The 17644-nt window shown below is 38.3% G+C and overlaps 1 long non-coding RNA gene across 1 annotated transcript; it reads left to right on the forward strand.

Annotated features, from left to right (window-relative positions):
* The first annotated feature begins 583 nt into the window (after positions 1-583).
* LOC144369856 (uncharacterized) lies at positions 584-17378 on the forward strand. Its single transcript, XR_013429670.1, has 3 exons — positions 584-696; positions 15347-15424; positions 16621-17378. It is a non-coding gene; the product is annotated as an uncharacterized LOC144369856 (long non-coding RNA).
* The last annotated feature ends 266 nt before the right edge of the window (positions 17379-17644 follow it).

Here is a 17644-nt window from a genome sequence, read left to right on the forward strand (position 1 = left end):
ATTTGTGAGAGGGAGAAATCATGGGGCAGGACAAGTATTGAGAGGGGGATTCAGGGACCAGCCTTGCTCCTCATAACAACTTGTTCCTGTGAGAACTAACTCATTTCATGGGACCAGCATTAATCCCTTCTGAGGGCAATGTCCCCAGTGAACTAACCACACTGGACTCCACCTTTTAAAGGTTCCAGCATCTCACAACATAACCGCACGAGAAAACAAGTCTCCCGTACATGGAACTCTTGGGGGGAAAACTATACCCAAAGAGTAGTAAGGAGGTAATGGGAAGAGAGGAGAAGACTCATCTGGGGCTATAGGCTCTCATGACTGGTGGAGTGGTCATTGCTCATTCTGTTACAATTGAACTTAAAGCCCTGAACCAAAATCTATTTATTTACTGGGGAATATATATATATAAGTATGTGTGTGTGTGTGTGTGTGTGTGTGTGTGTGTGTGTGTGTATGTGTACAGGGGATTTAGCCTCACACCACTGAGCTACATTCTGGCATTTTTTTTTCCAGTTTTTCCTTTATTTGAGACAGCGTCTTGCTAAATTGCCCAGGCTGGCCTTGAACTTGTGATCCACCTGCCTCAGCCTCCTGAACAGCTGGTAGAATAAACTTAGTCCTTGATTCTAGCGGTCTTCCCATTCAGGGTAGAACCATGAAGTCTCTGTTTTGGACCAAGGAAGAATGCAGGTATTTATTTCTCCTTCTTCTCCTCTGTTTCATCTACCAAGGTCTCTTCCTGACAGCTCTGTCACTCCCCTGCAGCTGGAGAGAAGATAAGGAAAGCATGTGGCTTTTGATCCTCCTCTATGGGGGAGGGAGGGACTTAAAATACGGTTCTGTTTACTTCATTTAATTTTGCAGAAAAATTCTGTGATCCAGCTTCACAAATGTTGTATCATTCCCTTTTCAAATATTCCCTAGATAGAAACAAAGTCTGTAATTGTAAATTGGGGAGATAAAGATATCAGAATACGAAAAACCTGTCTCCTTGGCGGCTCCCACGTCCCTCGTTGGAAGCCCTGGTAATCCAGGCTGACATGTAACGACTCTTACTTGCCAGAAGATATATACTTATATTTATGTTAGGAACTAATTACTGGATCATTTCTAAAAGTAAAATTTAACCAAGAAATAATTTTCTTCTTTCTTGTGCCATTAGCTATTTCTCAGTTCCTAACTGTTGGGGTATGATAATCGAAAGCCATTTTTACTCACAAATGAAGACATTTTATGACACTTCAAAACAGATCTCTGGAGAAGCTTAGGGAACTATCTCACTGATGGATTTTATTGCATGATACTGATCTTTCGTATTTTCCTCCTTAACAGCTCTCTCCTAAAAAAAAAAAAAAATCCAACTGGCTTATAAAGATAGTCTGGCTCATTTAAAAGGCCTGCTCAGCCTGAATGATAATGATACATAGAATAAGTAACATTTATTGAACCCTTACTGATAATTCCCCTGCTTGAGCACAACTTAGTGCTACACAGAGGAAGAAATATTTCTTTCAAAATTTTGTGTTAAAATGTCCTTCCTTTTGCTGGGAATGGCAGTGTGTGCCTATGATATCAGGGACTCAGGAGGCTGAGGCAACTTAGCCAGGCCCTGTTTCAAAATAAAAAATGTAAAGGACTGGAGACGTAGCTCAGTGGTAATGTGCCTGCCTCGTGTGCACGAAGCTCTTAGTTGGATCCCCAGTATAGCATAAAAATTTCTTTTAAAAAATTTCCTTCCTTTGCACCCCACCCTCCTTTCCTCTGAGACACAATCTATTTTGGAAAGCAGATATGTGTTCAAGAGAGAAGGTGGGCTATCTCAGGGGAAGGACGCCTTTTGGGGAAAAATAAGAAATACACATTCAAGGGAGAAGGCAGGCCATCTTGAGAGGGAGGAATAGTCTCCTCTCTGTTTTAACAAGACAGCTAGGCCGTGGATATTTGTACCCTCCCTCCCCCAATTTTAATAATGACCTCAGCATTTAGAAAACTGTCATAGATTAATTTCTCACTTCCTTGCCCATATTCCTGAGAGGAAGACAAAATTACAGCTTTCCCTGAGTGTACCTCGGTTTCCTAGTACCTCTGCTACCCTTTTGGGTCACACAGATATAAAAATAAGGTTGAAGACTTTGGCAATTTTCTTTTTTCCTTAATACTATGCATTAGCTTCCCTTTTCTTTTTATGGGAAGGTTGGGGAGCATTTAAATCCATTTTCTGGTTATATAGAGGTAGTCAGAAATTTTTCTCTTCTTTTTTTTTTTTTGAAAAATATAAATCTTAGGGGAATATATTAGTTCTGTGTGTGTGTGTGTGTGTGTGCAAGTGCGCATGCGCGTGTGCATGGGGTGAGCACTCTACCACTGAACTACAGGGGAGCATATTAGTGATTCTGGTTTTCACTTAAATGTCTACCACGTGAAAGAAAGATATGAGTTATAGTTTTTGTTTGTCGCGTGCACAGAAATCCCAATTTGGAGGAAAGTGGATGGTATTAGGGTGTCAGGGAGCAAAGGCTCTGCACAGTGACCAATGCAAGCCATGCAATGGTGAAGCAGAGGCTTTACTCCTGCTGGGAGCTTGGAAGAACTCTGGTTCTAGGCCAGCCCACTGCATCTTGAGTGCTCAGCAGGAAAGGGCACAGAATCTCAGCATCTGTGCCTTGTGGCCTAATCCTCCTTTCTAGAGTGAAATATCATTTTGTGTTAGTTTAAAGTTTTACCTCTAATTATGAACTTTCTGATTTTCTTTGATCAGTCCCAATATGTTTGTGTTTGTTGTTCAATGATGTCAGAAAGTATTTGTAAGAAATAGTTTAAAGGGCAAATGTGCAGTGTGGCAAGGTAATCAAGATCTTATACCAAATGTCAGCTATCAATTTTGCTTCCAGGTTTTGGACTTCTCATGAAGACTGCTTTTAGTTTTATGCCAGTTCTTTGCTGTTCACTATGACATTGCATGAAGTTTTTATCTGATTTTGGGGGGAAGCCTTTGTTTTCAAGTCTAGCTCTCTGACCTTGGGTATCCAAGGACAGGCTCACTGTCTGTGGAGGGCAGGGCCGTCTTTGCAACTGCAATCTCCAAACTCCTGAAAGTTTAAAGGGAAAGATGATAAAAATATCAGAAAGCATTTGTGACTAGCAAGGATGTTTCTTAGCTTCCTTCAGCACAGCTGAAAGGGAGTTGGAGTGAGTTTTTTTCAGACTCCACTAATGCCAGCAGAGGGCACATGTTCTGGTAGGTGAGGGTCCAGGTAATCAGCTGGTGCCCGGAAGTTGAAACTCTGGGGTGGGCCATACCTCAGTGGGAGCTCCCCATCCCAGTACATTTATATTCCATGTCAGACACTCTCTATGGAAGAGGATCCAGTTTGAGCCTCCTTCAAATTGGTGCTTTGGATCTCAAAAATAATTCCTCCAAAACTTTAAACAAAGTCCGTTTCAGGACTTGCTTTCTCCACAAAGTCTCTATGCTTAAACTCTACACTCTTCCTGCATTGGTTCATAAGCATTAAATAAGAACAGCTATTATTTCAATATGGATTTTCTGAAATATTAGGAATACATTTCTATGAACATGCAGGGCTGGGTATCGATGTTGAAAAAGCAGTGAGATATAAAGCAGATATGAAAAATAGAACTTGGGACTTAAAGACAAGAAAATCAAAGTCCTTTTGCAATTCTTTTCCTCCTTCCGCATTGTTGAGCTTTCTCTGATCTCTAGAGCATGGCAAAAGTTCAAGCACAAACAAACTATAAAAAGAAAAGCCTAGAAAAATTGCCTTTAAAAGAGATGCATTAAGTCTAAGATCTTTCACACAATAATTTTTAAAAAGAACATGGTGAGCAAGGAAGATAAGTCAAAAGATAGGAAGAGAGGTCTTTTTAATTAACAGAATAGATTAAAACCCATTTGGTTCATCTTCCTTATCCATTCTACCTCCGAGTATCATCATTTGATTGATTGGTTTTGTTTTAATAATGCAGGTTTGAAAAGTAACTTTGGGCATTATAGGCCAGAATCCTGGTTATATTTGAGGTATACTGATTGACCTTTACACAAGGAAGTCTGCAGGGCACCTGACCTGGAGGTTACAGGGTGTGTGTGTGTGTGTGTGTGTGTGTGTGTGTGTGTGCGCGCGCGCGCGCGCGCGCGCACATGCTTGCACAAATTCAAGATGAACACTAGGACTTAGGCATGTTACTAAAGGTAAATTGCATCTCAATAGAATAGAATTTAGAATTGTGTCTGCCATTAGTGGATTGGGAAATATAAGGAGTATTTCAATTACTTTGGTGCCAGGCCTTGAATCACTTTATCTAAGCCACCTGAATGCTCTGACCCCCAAAATTTTCTTACTGAAGACATAAGAAGGTTTCAACTTTTGAATTATGAAACTATATATCTTTTTTCTAATACTGGGGATTGAACCCAGGATTGCTCCACCCCTGAGCTACACCCCAGCCTTCTTTATTTTGAGACAGGGCCTAAGTTGCCCAGCCTGTCTTTGAACTTATGGTCCTCCTGCCTCATCTCTCTGAGTAGCTAGAATGCTTGCTGTACTTGGCTCAAGACTATAAAATTTTGAATTTGGTCAGCTCATTGAGTGGACAGTTACCTGTCCCCTTGGGTGAGGTGGTTTTTTAAAAAGTAAAAAATGTAGATGGTAAAAAAAAAAAAAATTCAAAGAAAGATGTCCCTCTCCATTAACTTCTAGTCTCTTTCTCTAAATATATTTAGGGTTAGTAAATGTTTATTCTTCAAGAACTTGTTATAGAAATACCGGCATATATGTGTATAGTCTTAAAAATGTTTACTCAAATGGCATCCAATTAATACTGACTATTTTTTATTTTTTCCACTTAATAACATTTCTTAGAAACCTTTTATATGCAAAAAACAAATTTTTCTCCTTAATTTTTGTACTGGAGATTGAACCCAGGGGCACTCTACCACTGAACTACACCCCCAGCCCTTTTTGATTTTTATTTTGAGACAGTTTCTTTCTAAATCACTGAAGCTAGTCTCCCAAAATTTCTATCCTCCTATCTCAGCCTCCTGACTTGCTGGGGTTACAGGCATGCACCACAGTACCTGGCTTATCTCATTCTTTTTAAAAGGTGCATGTTATTTTATTGTACGTAACAATGTATTGAATCAATCTCCTACTAGTGTATATTTGGATTATTTTCAGAATTTTGTTTTTACAATTAATCCTGTAATGAACATCTCTGCATATATCTAGACATACTTTTGTAATTATATTTTGCATAGTAAATCCCTAGTAGAACTACTGTTTCAAGCAATAAGTGCATTTATTTATTTATTTATTTATTTATTTATTTATTAATATTTATTTTTAAGTTCTCGGCGGACACAACATCTTTGTTGGTATGTGGTGCTGGGGATCGAACCCGGGCCGCACGCATGCCAGGCGAGCACGCTACCGCTTGAGCCACATCCCCAGCCCCCAATAAGTGCATTTAAAATTTTGTGTTCAATTGCCATTTCAAAAGGTTTATAAATGTATTCTGCAATTGATCATGTATTAGAGTGTCAATTTTTTCCCAATATTGCCAACACTGGCATTATCTATCTTTAACATTTAAAGAAATTAATTATAGATAAAAATAGGGTGAGGGGTAGATCTTAAGAACAAAATTAAATAATGTAAAGTTTACCAATCTTAATGTATTTCCTTGTTAGCCCCTCAAGAGTCTCCTTTCATCCTTAACTATTTGGTGTTTCACATTTACCAATTTTATTCTGTGATAACTTTGGAAGCTTAACAATTAACTAGGTTTGCTTCAGCAGCTAAGAGTATCAAGACGCACCTGACATTTGCATTGCATTTCAGAATTTCATTTTGTTTCATAAAATGTAGCCTAATGGGCACACCTTCTGTCATTGAGCTGATACTGATGAGAACACAACGTACGCTGAACGGACAGCACTGTCCTGTGACATAGGAGGTACCCGGAGCAAACAGGTTTAAAGGAAAAACAGTGTATGCTTTACAGAACATGCAGTTTCTCCGATGAACTCATTGAAGATTTTTCTCTCTGATCTAGCAGGATTCATCTGAACAGCTACCACCTAATCCTTCAAGAAGGGCAGAGTGCAATGCCCTTTCTTGCTCTTGCTTCAGGCAGAAACTTCAGGGTTGAATATCAACCATGTTCTCTTTTTGCATACAGCTTCCCAGATGACCATGAGCATGGCTGGTAGGAACACGTCTACTGACAGAAAGGAAAAATGACAGCAACCATATGTGATAAATTCAAAATCCTTCCATTGGGGCACTCTTGAAATTAAATTTCAGACTTTCACACTTTTGTTGCTTTAAAAATCACCACACAAAACTACTATCACAAGAAAGTCCTAATAACTTTTGGAAGTTTTGACATCTTTCTTTTAGGCTACAAAAATCAGCATCTATGTGATACAAACAAATATCGAGAGTTTGCTTGTAAATATTATGGATTACCAAGCCCCCTAAAAGTTACCTGAGGGTACATTTGCCACAGATATGATTTTTAAAATAGCCATAATGAAGCCTGGAAAAGAAGAGACAAAGGAAAAGAGAAGGAAGGAGGAAGAAGATTAATAAGAAATAAAGAGAAATAGTGGGTCTGGGATGTAGCTCAGTGATAGAGTGCTTGCCTGGGGTCCTGGGTTCAATAACCAGCACTGCAAAAACAAAACAAAATCAGAAAAAGAAAGAAAAAGAAGTAATAAGGTACAGGGTCAGCCAGTGGGAGGTTGGGGGATGGGTAGAATAATTTTCCAATTTGTGTGTTGGTCCAGCCTAATTTATCTCACCATTATACAAGGCCATATGCATCAATTAAAAAGATTGTCTTAGGACATCTATTAATATCATTAGTTTATAAATTGGAACCGGTATTGCTACCAAGATATTTAGGAGTCAGGCACAGTAGTGCACGCCTATAATCCCAGCAGCTCATGAGGCTGAGGCAGGAGGATTTCGAATTCAAATTCACCTCAGTAATGATGAAGCTCTATGTAACTCAGTGAGACCCTGTCTCTAAATAAAATACAAAATAGGGCCGAGGATGTGGCTTAGTGATACCAAGTGCCCCTGAGTTCAATCCCCAGTACCAAAAAAAAAAAAAAAAAAAAAGATAGGGGGTAATGTTCTGATGATCCCATTGTAAACTGGAAAAGTTGTTAAGTCTAAAATCATTGCACTTAAGTCCCAACATCAGAGCTTAGCTTAGCCTACCTCAAACATGCTCAGAACACTTACACTAACTTATAATTGGGCATTGCAAGAGAGTATTGTACTGGAGATTGCTAGCCCAGGAAAAGATCAAAATTCTACCTTTGGTTGCTCTGAATGTGTATTTCTTTTGCATCACTGTAAAATTGAAAAATTATAGATCGGGGAAATGTACATGCTAAAAATATGAGCATATAGAGGCTTCAGGAAATATGAATAGATGTACTTTCCCTATTTCTCCCATTAAGAACAACCCCAGCCCTTGACATAATATATACAGCATGCTGAAACTGAAAAATGGAGAGAAAAATCAGCTTAGTGAAGAACCTTGAGACTCAAGATGCACAAACCGTGAATCCCAGGGTTTACTTTTTGCCTCATGTAGCCAACATTTGGAGCTGAAGAACCAGTAAACCAGAAATTGACACAGGCCAAACAACCACAAAAACCTGTTCTCTGTAGTCAAGGAACCAGGGAAGGAGCAGCCTTGCAAAACAGAACAGTCTTAGATAACAGACACCCTAGTCCAGCCAGACCCCATGCCCCACCCCCATCCCCACAGCCTGACATCCCTCCCCCTGGCCAGGCTGTAACAAGGCACCAAACTCCCCAACAGGGTTCCTGTCAAAGAATGCCAACCAGAGAGTCAGGACTTGACCACTCTCCAGCAACAACAATGTCCACCTCCCATGCCCGCTGTGTCAGCAGAGGCCACAGTGGAGCAAGAATGAGGTACTCCTATCTAACAAAGCTGGCATCAATGGGCATCTTACGGTGGCCCTGAGCACTTGCCACTGTCCTGCAGTGAGGGGGTGTTCACTCCTCCAAGACCAATGGAGGCCAAGTGGGTAGTCGTGACTTCTACCTCCAACTGTAATGAGAGGGTGGCCCTCTTTTACCTAATGCAATAATATCGGAGGAGGCCAGGTCAAAGAGAAGGTAAATAAGATCCGGAGTCCCATCACAAAATCCTCAACAAACAGGCTTCAGTGAACTATAACAAAACTCAGAAAAATCTCAACTTGAATGAAAAAAGGCAACCAAGAAATGTCAACATTCAAAAGTCAAAAATGTTAGAATTATCTCACAAATTGTGTTTATTTATGTATTTACAGTACTAAGGGTTGAATCCAGGGGCGCGCCACCACTGAGCTACATTTTCAGCCCTATCTGTTTCTTATTTTGAGACAGGATCTTGCAAAGTTGTCCAGATGGACCTTGAATTTCCCATTCTCCTGTCTCAGCCACCTGAGTGGCTGGGATTAGAGGCATACACCACCACTCTTGGCTCCTCTAACAGATATTTAAAACAGCTATCAGAAAAATTTTTCAATGAGCAATAATGAACACATTTGAAAAATGGGAGTTAGGAGGCTGAGAGCAAGTCTCAAGGGGAAAAAAAGATGATATAAGGAAGAGCCAAGTGTAAAATCTAAAGCTGAAAAATAAAGCAACAAACAAAAAGTTGATGGGTGGACTCAACAATGGAATAAAGGGGAAAAGAGCAAAGAAAGTAAATTTGAAGAAAGAACCATTTAAATCAAACTATTCTAAACAATAGAGAGAAAAATGGATAGAGTTAAACAACAAAATAAAGCAAAACAACAACAACAACAACAAAAAACAATATTCTTGTCATTACAGTCCTGGAAGGAGAGGGTGGGACCAAAAAAAGTACTTAAATAATAACAGATGGGTGTGGTGGCGTGTACCTGTAATACCCGCAGCTCGGAAGGCTGAGGCAGGAGAATGGCAAGTTCAAGACCAGCCTCAGCAATTTAGCAAGGCACTAAACAACTTAGTGAGACCCTATCTCAAAATAAAAAGTTAAAAGGGCTAGGGATGTGGCTCTGTGGGTAAGAACCCCTGGCTTTAATCCCCAGGGAGGAGGAGGAGGTTGAGGAGGAGAAGGAGGAAGAGGTGGAGTAGGAGAGGAGGGGGAGGAGGAGGAGGAGGAATAGGAGGAGGAGGAGGAGGAAGAATAGGAGGAGGATGAATAGGAGGAGGAGGAGGAGGAATAGGAGGAGGAGGAATAGGAGGAGGAGGAGGAGGAATAGGAGGAGGAGGAATAGGAGGAGGAGGAGGAATAGGAGGAGGAGGAGGAGGAGGAATAGGAGGAGGAGGAGGAGAAAGCCTCCAAATTTGTCAAAAGATAGAAATCTATAGATTCAAGATGTTGAGTGAATATGAGCTGGGTAAACCCAAGGACATCCATATCGAGACACATCATACCCAAACTTCTGAAGGCTAAAGACAAAAAATCTTTAAAACAACAAGAGAAAGGACACCGTACACAGGAAAAAAAAATTCAAGTGACAACAAATTTATCATCATAAGCCATAGGGACAAAATGCAAGTGGCACAATATGTTTGAAGTGTTAAGAGAATAGAGCTCTTAACCCAGAATTATATACCCAGAGACAATATCCTTCAGGAATGAAAAAGAAATCAAGACACTCTCAGAAAACTCATTTGTCAACATCATGCCTACCATTAAAAGATGGCTAAAGTAAGTTCTCTAAACGGATAGGAATTCTTTTTTTAAAAAGAACATCAGAAAGAAATAATATTTTCCTTTACTCCCCCCCCCACACACACCAAGTACTGGTAATTGAAATTCTTTTTCTTTTGAATCTTCAAAATTATGTATGATGGGTAAAACAAAAATTTTAACATTGCCTAATGTTTAATGAATGTATGTAGAGGAAATATTTAAGACAATTATAATTTAATATTAAGACAATTATAATTAAATGGGGAAGGTTACAAGGACATAAAGGAAGCAAGATTTCTAGATGTTATTTGAACTGGTAAAAGATCAACACCCAGAGGCAGTGATAAGGTATAATGTAAAACCTAAAGCAACTACTAAAAATCTTTACAAAAATACATACTACAAATAAGTTAAACGAAATTTTAAAAGATGTACAAGTAATCCACTGGAAGGCAGAAAAAAACAAAGAACAGAAAATAAAATGGCAATCTTAAGCCCTAACATACAAATTATTACATCAAATGTAAATGACAAAAATATCAATTAAAATACAGAGATTGGCAGGGTGGAATTTTGAAAAACGGGACCTAACTCTCTGTTCTCTATGAGAAAATTATTGCATATAAAATCATATAGGTAAAAGGAAAAAGAAAGCATCATCATGAAAACGTTAACTAAAAGAAAGTAAACATGGTTATATTGCTATCAGGTATAAAAACTTCAGAGCAAAGAAAATTACCAGAGACAGAAAGGGGCATTGCATATAATAGATGAGCAAGTATTTCAAGAAGGACATAGCCATCCTAAATGGCATGCACCAAATAACAGAACAGCAAAATAAGTAGAGTGGTTGACAGAACTGCACTGAGAAATAGATGAACCCACAATCATGGTTGGAAGTTTCAGCACTTTTTCTCACTAATTAATAGACAAGAAATTGTCAGGGATATAGAACTCAGCAATATTATCTATCAACCAATAGGACTTAATTGCTTCCTCTAGAATACAGCTCTTAACAACAGCAGAATATATATTCAAGTGTCCACAAGACATGTACTAACATAGATCATATCCTGGGCCCTCAAACAACCCTCAACAAATTTAAATAACTAATCATACAGGGTATTTTTCTCCAAAATCCAAACAAGACATCAGTAACATAAATATAACTGGAAATTCTCAAAACATTTAGAAACTCAATTACATACTTCTAAATAGCTGATGAGCTGAAGAGGAGGAGAAAAATTTAAATACATGGAACTGAATGAAAATGAAAACAGGGTATGAAAATTGGTGGTACAGAGGTAAATTAATGCTGATATCAAAATTTATAGTTCTGGGCTAGGGATGTGGCTAAGTGGTAGGGCACTTGACTGGATTTGATCCTCCCAGCAAACACACACACCACACACACACACACACACACACGAAAGAAAGAAAAGGTAATATTAACATTAGAAGAGAAAAAGTCTGAAATCAATGATCTGAGTTCCTACTCAAGGACCAGGAAAAGAAGAGGAAATAAAACCCAAAACAAGCAAGAAAAAAAAATTAGCAAAGATTACACAAAAATCAGTGAAATTTGAAACAGGATAACATTAGGAAAAAAAATGAAAGAAATAGCTGGTTCTCTGAAAAGATCAATATAATCTCAAACCTCTGTTAAACCTGTCAAACCTGACTGGCCATGAGGTGAGGGGGTGAGTCAGGGGGAGGATTAATGATAAACATTAACAATTTCAGGAATGAAACAGGGATTATCACCAAAGGCCCACAAGCATCAAAAGGTTAATAAGGGAATACTTTAAACAAGTCTACAAACATTAATTTAACAATTTAGATAAAATGGACCAGTCCAAATGACATACACTGCTACAACTCACCCAATGTGAAATAGATAATATAGCTAGCCATATAACTTAAGGAAATTGAATTTGTAATTTAAAAACTCCTGAAAAAAAGAAATCACTGAAACCAGGTGGTTTCACTGGAGAATTCTGTCAAACATTTAAGGACCAGTTCCACACAATCTCTTCCAGAAAACAGAAAATTAGAATACTTTTTAATTTTATGAAATTGGTATTATCTTAATGCCCCAGCAAAAGATAATATATGAAAACAAAACAATACATCCAAACAAAAAACCTACAGATTAATATTCCTCGTGAACACAGATGCAAAAATTCTTAAGAAAATATTAGCAAATAAAATTCAATAATATATACAAAGAATTATATACCATCACAAAGTAGAGTTTATTTCAATGATACAAAGCTGGTTCCCTATTAAAACAATTAATCAATGCAATAAGCCATATTAACAGTTATGATATTGCAAAATATATATTTGTTCTTTGTCTTGCTTCTTGGCATATAACCCTTAAAATCTTTGGAATCTCCAAAGTGATAGTTTTTTAAATTTTATTTTTGGTACTAGGGATTGAACCTAGGTGTGCTTTGCCACTGAGCTACATCCTCAGCCCAGAAATATATAAAAAGAAAGAAAAGTACTACTAACATTAGAAGAGAAAAAGTCTGAAATCAATGATTTGAGTTCCTACTCAAGAACCAGAAAAAGAAGAGGAAATAAATCCCAAAAGCTATACATATTTATTTATTTATACATATATTATATATATAATATACATATATATTATATGTATTTAAATTTTTCTCCTCCTCTTCATATATTATATACATATGTTATATATATAATATATATAAAATTTTGAGACAGGTTTTTACAGAATTGCTAAATTGCTAAGTTACCTAGCAAACCATGATATATATAGATATAGCTTTTTTTGAGAGAGAGAAGGTTTTGCTAAGTTGCTGAGGCTGTCCTCTAACTTGTGATTCTCTTGCCTCAGCCTCCTGAGTTGTTGGGATTAAAGGCACGTGCCACCCCCACCCCCCTGGGCCTATAGTGTTTTTTGTAGTTAACTGAAAGCTGGCAATTTTTAAAGTGGGATCTGGTCACTAGAAACACAAGATAGGATTAGAGGGTAGGGACTTTCAGTCCTACCACCAAACTCTGGGGAAAGGGTAGAGACTAAAAATGAAGTCAATCACCAATGGTCATTGCCTTAATTACCATACCTCCATAAAAACTTGGGAGGATGGAGTTTAGTGAATCTTCCAGACAGTTGAACATATGGAGGCTTCTGAAGGATGGTGCAATGTAGAGAGCATGGAAGCTTTGTACCACCACCTTACCCTGTGCATTTCTTTATCTATGTCCTTTAAAATAAATTAGTAAATCCATTTTCATGAGTTCTGAGAGCCATTTACGCAAATTAATCAAACCTGAGGAGAGAGTTGTGTGAACCCTGATTTATAGCCAGTTAGTCAAAAGCACAGGTAAAAAGACCTGGGGATTGTGATTGACATCTAGAGTAGGAGTGTAGTCCTGGGGATTGAGCCCTCAACCCATGGAACTGGACACTAGTGGCAAGGTTGAATTGGATAAGAGGACAACCAGCTGTTGTCCATGAAGAATTGCTCGATTACTTGCCGGTGGGGAGAAACTCACAGAAATCTTCTGTATTAATTATTGTAGTGTGAGAGCACAGGAAAAATAGCTTTGTTTTTCCAGAGAACAAAAACCACATGATCAAAATCTGATGATAAAAATTATCAGAAAACTCTGGATAGAAGATAACTTCTGATAGAAGGCCTTTACAAAACACAAAATAAACCCTACAGCTAGCATCATGCTTCATGATGAAAGACTGAATGTCCTCCCTTTACACTAGGAACAAGGCAAAGATTTCACTCCCACTATTTCTTATTTCAATTCCATGTTGTACTATAAACCCTAGCCTATGCAATAAGGCAAGAAAATAAGTGAAAAGCATTCACATTGAGAAAGAGTTAATAAATGATCTGATTTGCAAAGTGTATATATATATAAATATTTTTTTTTAAATATGGAAAACCCCTAGGAAACTCCAAAATTTCTTATAATTACAAAATGAATTTCACAAGATCAAGGAATATAAGATAAATTTATAAAAATCAATTGTTTTTATGAATACTAGGAATGATCACATGGACACTAAAATTAAAAATACAATACCCTTTATAATCACTCAACACAAAATGAAAAGTGTAGATGTAAATCTAACAAAACACGTCTAGGACTCATGTTGAAAACTGCAAAACGCGGATGATAGAAATCAGAGCTCTAAATAAATGGATTGGAATACTCAATACAGAAAAGGTCAATTCTCCCCAAATTGATATTCAAATTTAACAAAATTTTTATTAAAATATTATCAAGATTTTTGTAGAGATAGACATGATTAGTATGAAATTTATATGAATGCAAAAGAATAACTAAAACAAATTTCAGGGGGGTGTTGGAGATTGAACTCAGGGCCTTGTGCATCCTAACACACACACGCTACTATTGAGCTACACTTCTAGCAAAAAAAAAAAAAAAAAGTAAAAAGAAGAATAAAATGGAAGTAATCAGCCTATCAAATTTGTAGAACAGATAAATAAAGTGCAGCATATTGACTCAATTTTGGGGAAAGGCTAATGGACATTAAAAAAAATGCATTGCATAGTTTAATTTATATCAAATTTTGATACATGCAAGCCTAAACTATGGTTTTTAGGAATGTACACTTGAGTGGCAAAAGAATAAAACAACTAGGCATGGTGGTGCATGCATGTAATCCCAGAGACTCTAGAGGCTGAAGCAGGAGGATTGCAAGTTCGAGGCCAGTCTCAGCTATTGCAGGAGGGCCAGCACCCCACCAGGGTAGTTTCCTGCTCAGAAGGTATAAGCCACCTGAGAAGAAGAAAGTCTGAAATAATTAGTAAAGGATAAGAGTCAGAACCAGAAATTAGATCAAAAAGGAAGAAGAGTGCCTGGTAGGTTCTCCAGCTCACCTACGAGCTGGAACAGCCCAACTAGAAAATGGCCCCAGTTCTCTATTTAAGGGAGAGCACATCAAAGGCAGGGAGGAGTCTTGCTTTTTGGTGTGGCAGGGGTCTTGCAGCAAACAGGTTGATTGTCATCTTGGCAAGCCACACTCATCTCTGAGGGGTTGTGTGTCTGTGTGACTCCTGGGGGTTACCCCCCTCTCTAGTGCAGTCCTGACCTTAACAGAGCTGATAGGAAGTCACACGTATTGGGCAGTCTCAAACCAGCAGGGTTGTCGCTGTGAGTTCCTTAAACCAGCCTGTCCTTCTCAATGGCTTCCTGGTCAATTTGGTTCATGCATATTTCGGGATGGCTCCCTGCACTCAGCAACTTAGCAAGACCCTGTCTCAAAATTTAAAAAAAATGCAAAGGGCAGGAGATGTTGCTCAATGAAAAAGTGTCCTCAAATTCAATCCCTGGTACAGGAGGGAAAAGGAAGGAAGAAATGAAGGAAGGACAGAAGTGTTAGGTTCCACAGTTAAGGGAGTAGTTATTTCCAGTGGGAAGCAGTGGTGTAACTGGTAAGGGATATGAGGGAGCTTCTGGTTGCTGACAATATTTTCTCTCTTGTGATTTTAAGAAGCTTGTTTTATTGAATACTTAAATTATGTGTACTTTTCTGCATAGAGTTTATGTTTCTTACATTAAAAAGTTTCTGCTTTTTAAAAAGAAGAATCATTGCCTTTGGGAAGGAAATCTTGTACAAGTGGAAGAGAAGCAAGACAGAAGTCGGGAAGAACAATTGGAGGTGAGTGAGGTTTGCTATGGTAATAATCCAGGTATGTCATGATGAGAAGCAGGATTAGGACACCCTTAGTGAAGATAGGGATGAAGATATTAGAGAATTATTAGAAAGTGAATGGAGGAGATGGAAAAGTCAGGATATGGTAGCTGGTCTCTAAAGATGGTCCCCAATGAGCCATGCCCAGTCATGTAGTCTCCTGCTGATTCTGGGCTTGTCCTTTAAGACTGCTGGAGAGCCAGCCATGGTGGTGAGCACCTATAGTCCCAGGCACTGGAGAGACGGAAGCAGGAAGATGATTTGAGCCCAGGTGTTGGAGACCAACCTGGGCAATGTCAGGAGACCCCATCTCAATGTGAATTAATAAATAAATAAAAATTTAAAAATCCAACATAGGGTCAAAGGAGGAGGAGGAGGAGGAGGAGGAGGAGACAACAGCTGATAGCATGAGGTCAAATAACACATCAGCACATGGTCACAGAGGTGCATGACTTTAGCCAAGAAGCAGGACCTACTCCTTCAAAGATGAGTACAAATATCACCTGCTCTGTGAAGACCCCACTGGCACTGATTTCCAAGTACTATCTCTTCCCCAGTGATTGTGAAGTTCTTTGAAAATAACTTTCCTATAGCCCTCTCCTCACTGCCCTGTAGTTCTATGTTTATTTACATGTCTGTCTTCCCCAGTGAATTGTGGTTCAAGATAGGATTGTAACTTAATCGTGTATTGTATAGTCCTAAAAGCAAGTAGTCCCCAGGAGATAAATGAATTAACAAATGAATTAATGAGTCACTACTGGCACCTTATGCAGATAAATGCATTAGGAAATTTAAACATTACTAGATGTCACTGGGTGTGGTGGTGCACACCTATAATCCCAGTGGCTTGGGAGGCTAAGGCAGGAGGATGGAAAGTTCAAAGCCAGTCTGAGCAATGTAGTGAGGTCCTAAGCAACTCAGTGAGACCCTGACTCTTAAGTAAAATACAAAAAAGGACTGGGGATGTGGTCAAGTGTTCCTGGTTTCAATACCCAGTACTAAAATATAAAAAAAATTACTAGATATTGTTGCTTGCATCTTAATGAAAGAGGATATTTCTCACTAAGCTAAAACTGGTAAGTAGTTAGTATACGATAAGTACAGAACTGAAAAGAATGTTTTCCTATACATTTCACTCTTATTTTGGACTTATTCCTTTCCAGAGACTATTTCAAAGTGCATAAATTTATCTTCTCTGGAAAGCAGTATGGAGATACCTCAGAAAATTTGGAATGGTACCACCGTTTGACGTAGCTATTCCACTCCTCAGTTTATACCTAAAGGACTTAAAATCAGCCTACCACAGGGACACAGCCACATCAATGTGTATAGCAGCTCAATTCACAATAGTCGAACTATGGCACCAACCTAGATGCCCTTCAACAGATGAATGGATAGAGAAAATGTGGTGCATATACACAATGGAATATTACTCAGCCTTAAAAAGAAATGATATTATGACATTTGCAGGTAAATGGATGCAGTTGGAGAATGTCATGTTAAGTGAAATAAGCCAGACCCCCCCCCAAAAAAAACCAAAGGCTGAATGTTTTCTCTGAGAAGCGGATGCTGATCCATAATGGGGCATGGAAATAGGGAAGAATGAATGAACTTTGGTTTGTGGGGAGGGGAAGGACAGTAGAATGGGCAGACATTATTACCGCAGATACGTGCATGACTACACTACTGGTGTGACTCTGCATCGTGTACAGCCAGAGGAATAAGAAGTTGTGCTCCATTTGTGTGCAATGTGTCAAAATGCATTCTACTGTCATGTATAATTAAACAGAACAACAACAAAAAAATTATCTTCTATCTGGTGCTTAAATTGGGAGAGATTTTACACAGTATATTTTGAAGATGCTCTTTCATGTGAAAGAAACAAAATAAAACAGACTATTCCTTAAGACTTTGTGAATAACAGAGACTTATGGATTTTTCTTTTTACCCAATAAGAGATTTTAAATGAATTAATTAAATAGCTTCATGTACCTCTTTGTTATAGGAAAAGTGATTAAGACAATCCTACTCCAAAACCTTGTACTTTATTTAACCCAATCAAACATAATTAATTTATTGAGACTTTATAAGAATCAGTGAAAGAACTCAACTCCTCTGTCTGCACGCTACCCTATAATTTTAGTTTCCTATCCTTCCCATGAGGGAAGAAAACAGCTGTGTTTACCC

Source organism: Ictidomys tridecemlineatus, chromosome 13, assembly GCF_052094955.1.
Source record: "Ictidomys tridecemlineatus isolate mIctTri1 chromosome 13, mIctTri1.hap1, whole genome shotgun sequence".
Lineage (NCBI taxonomy): Eukaryota > Metazoa > Chordata > Mammalia > Rodentia > Sciuridae > Ictidomys > Ictidomys tridecemlineatus.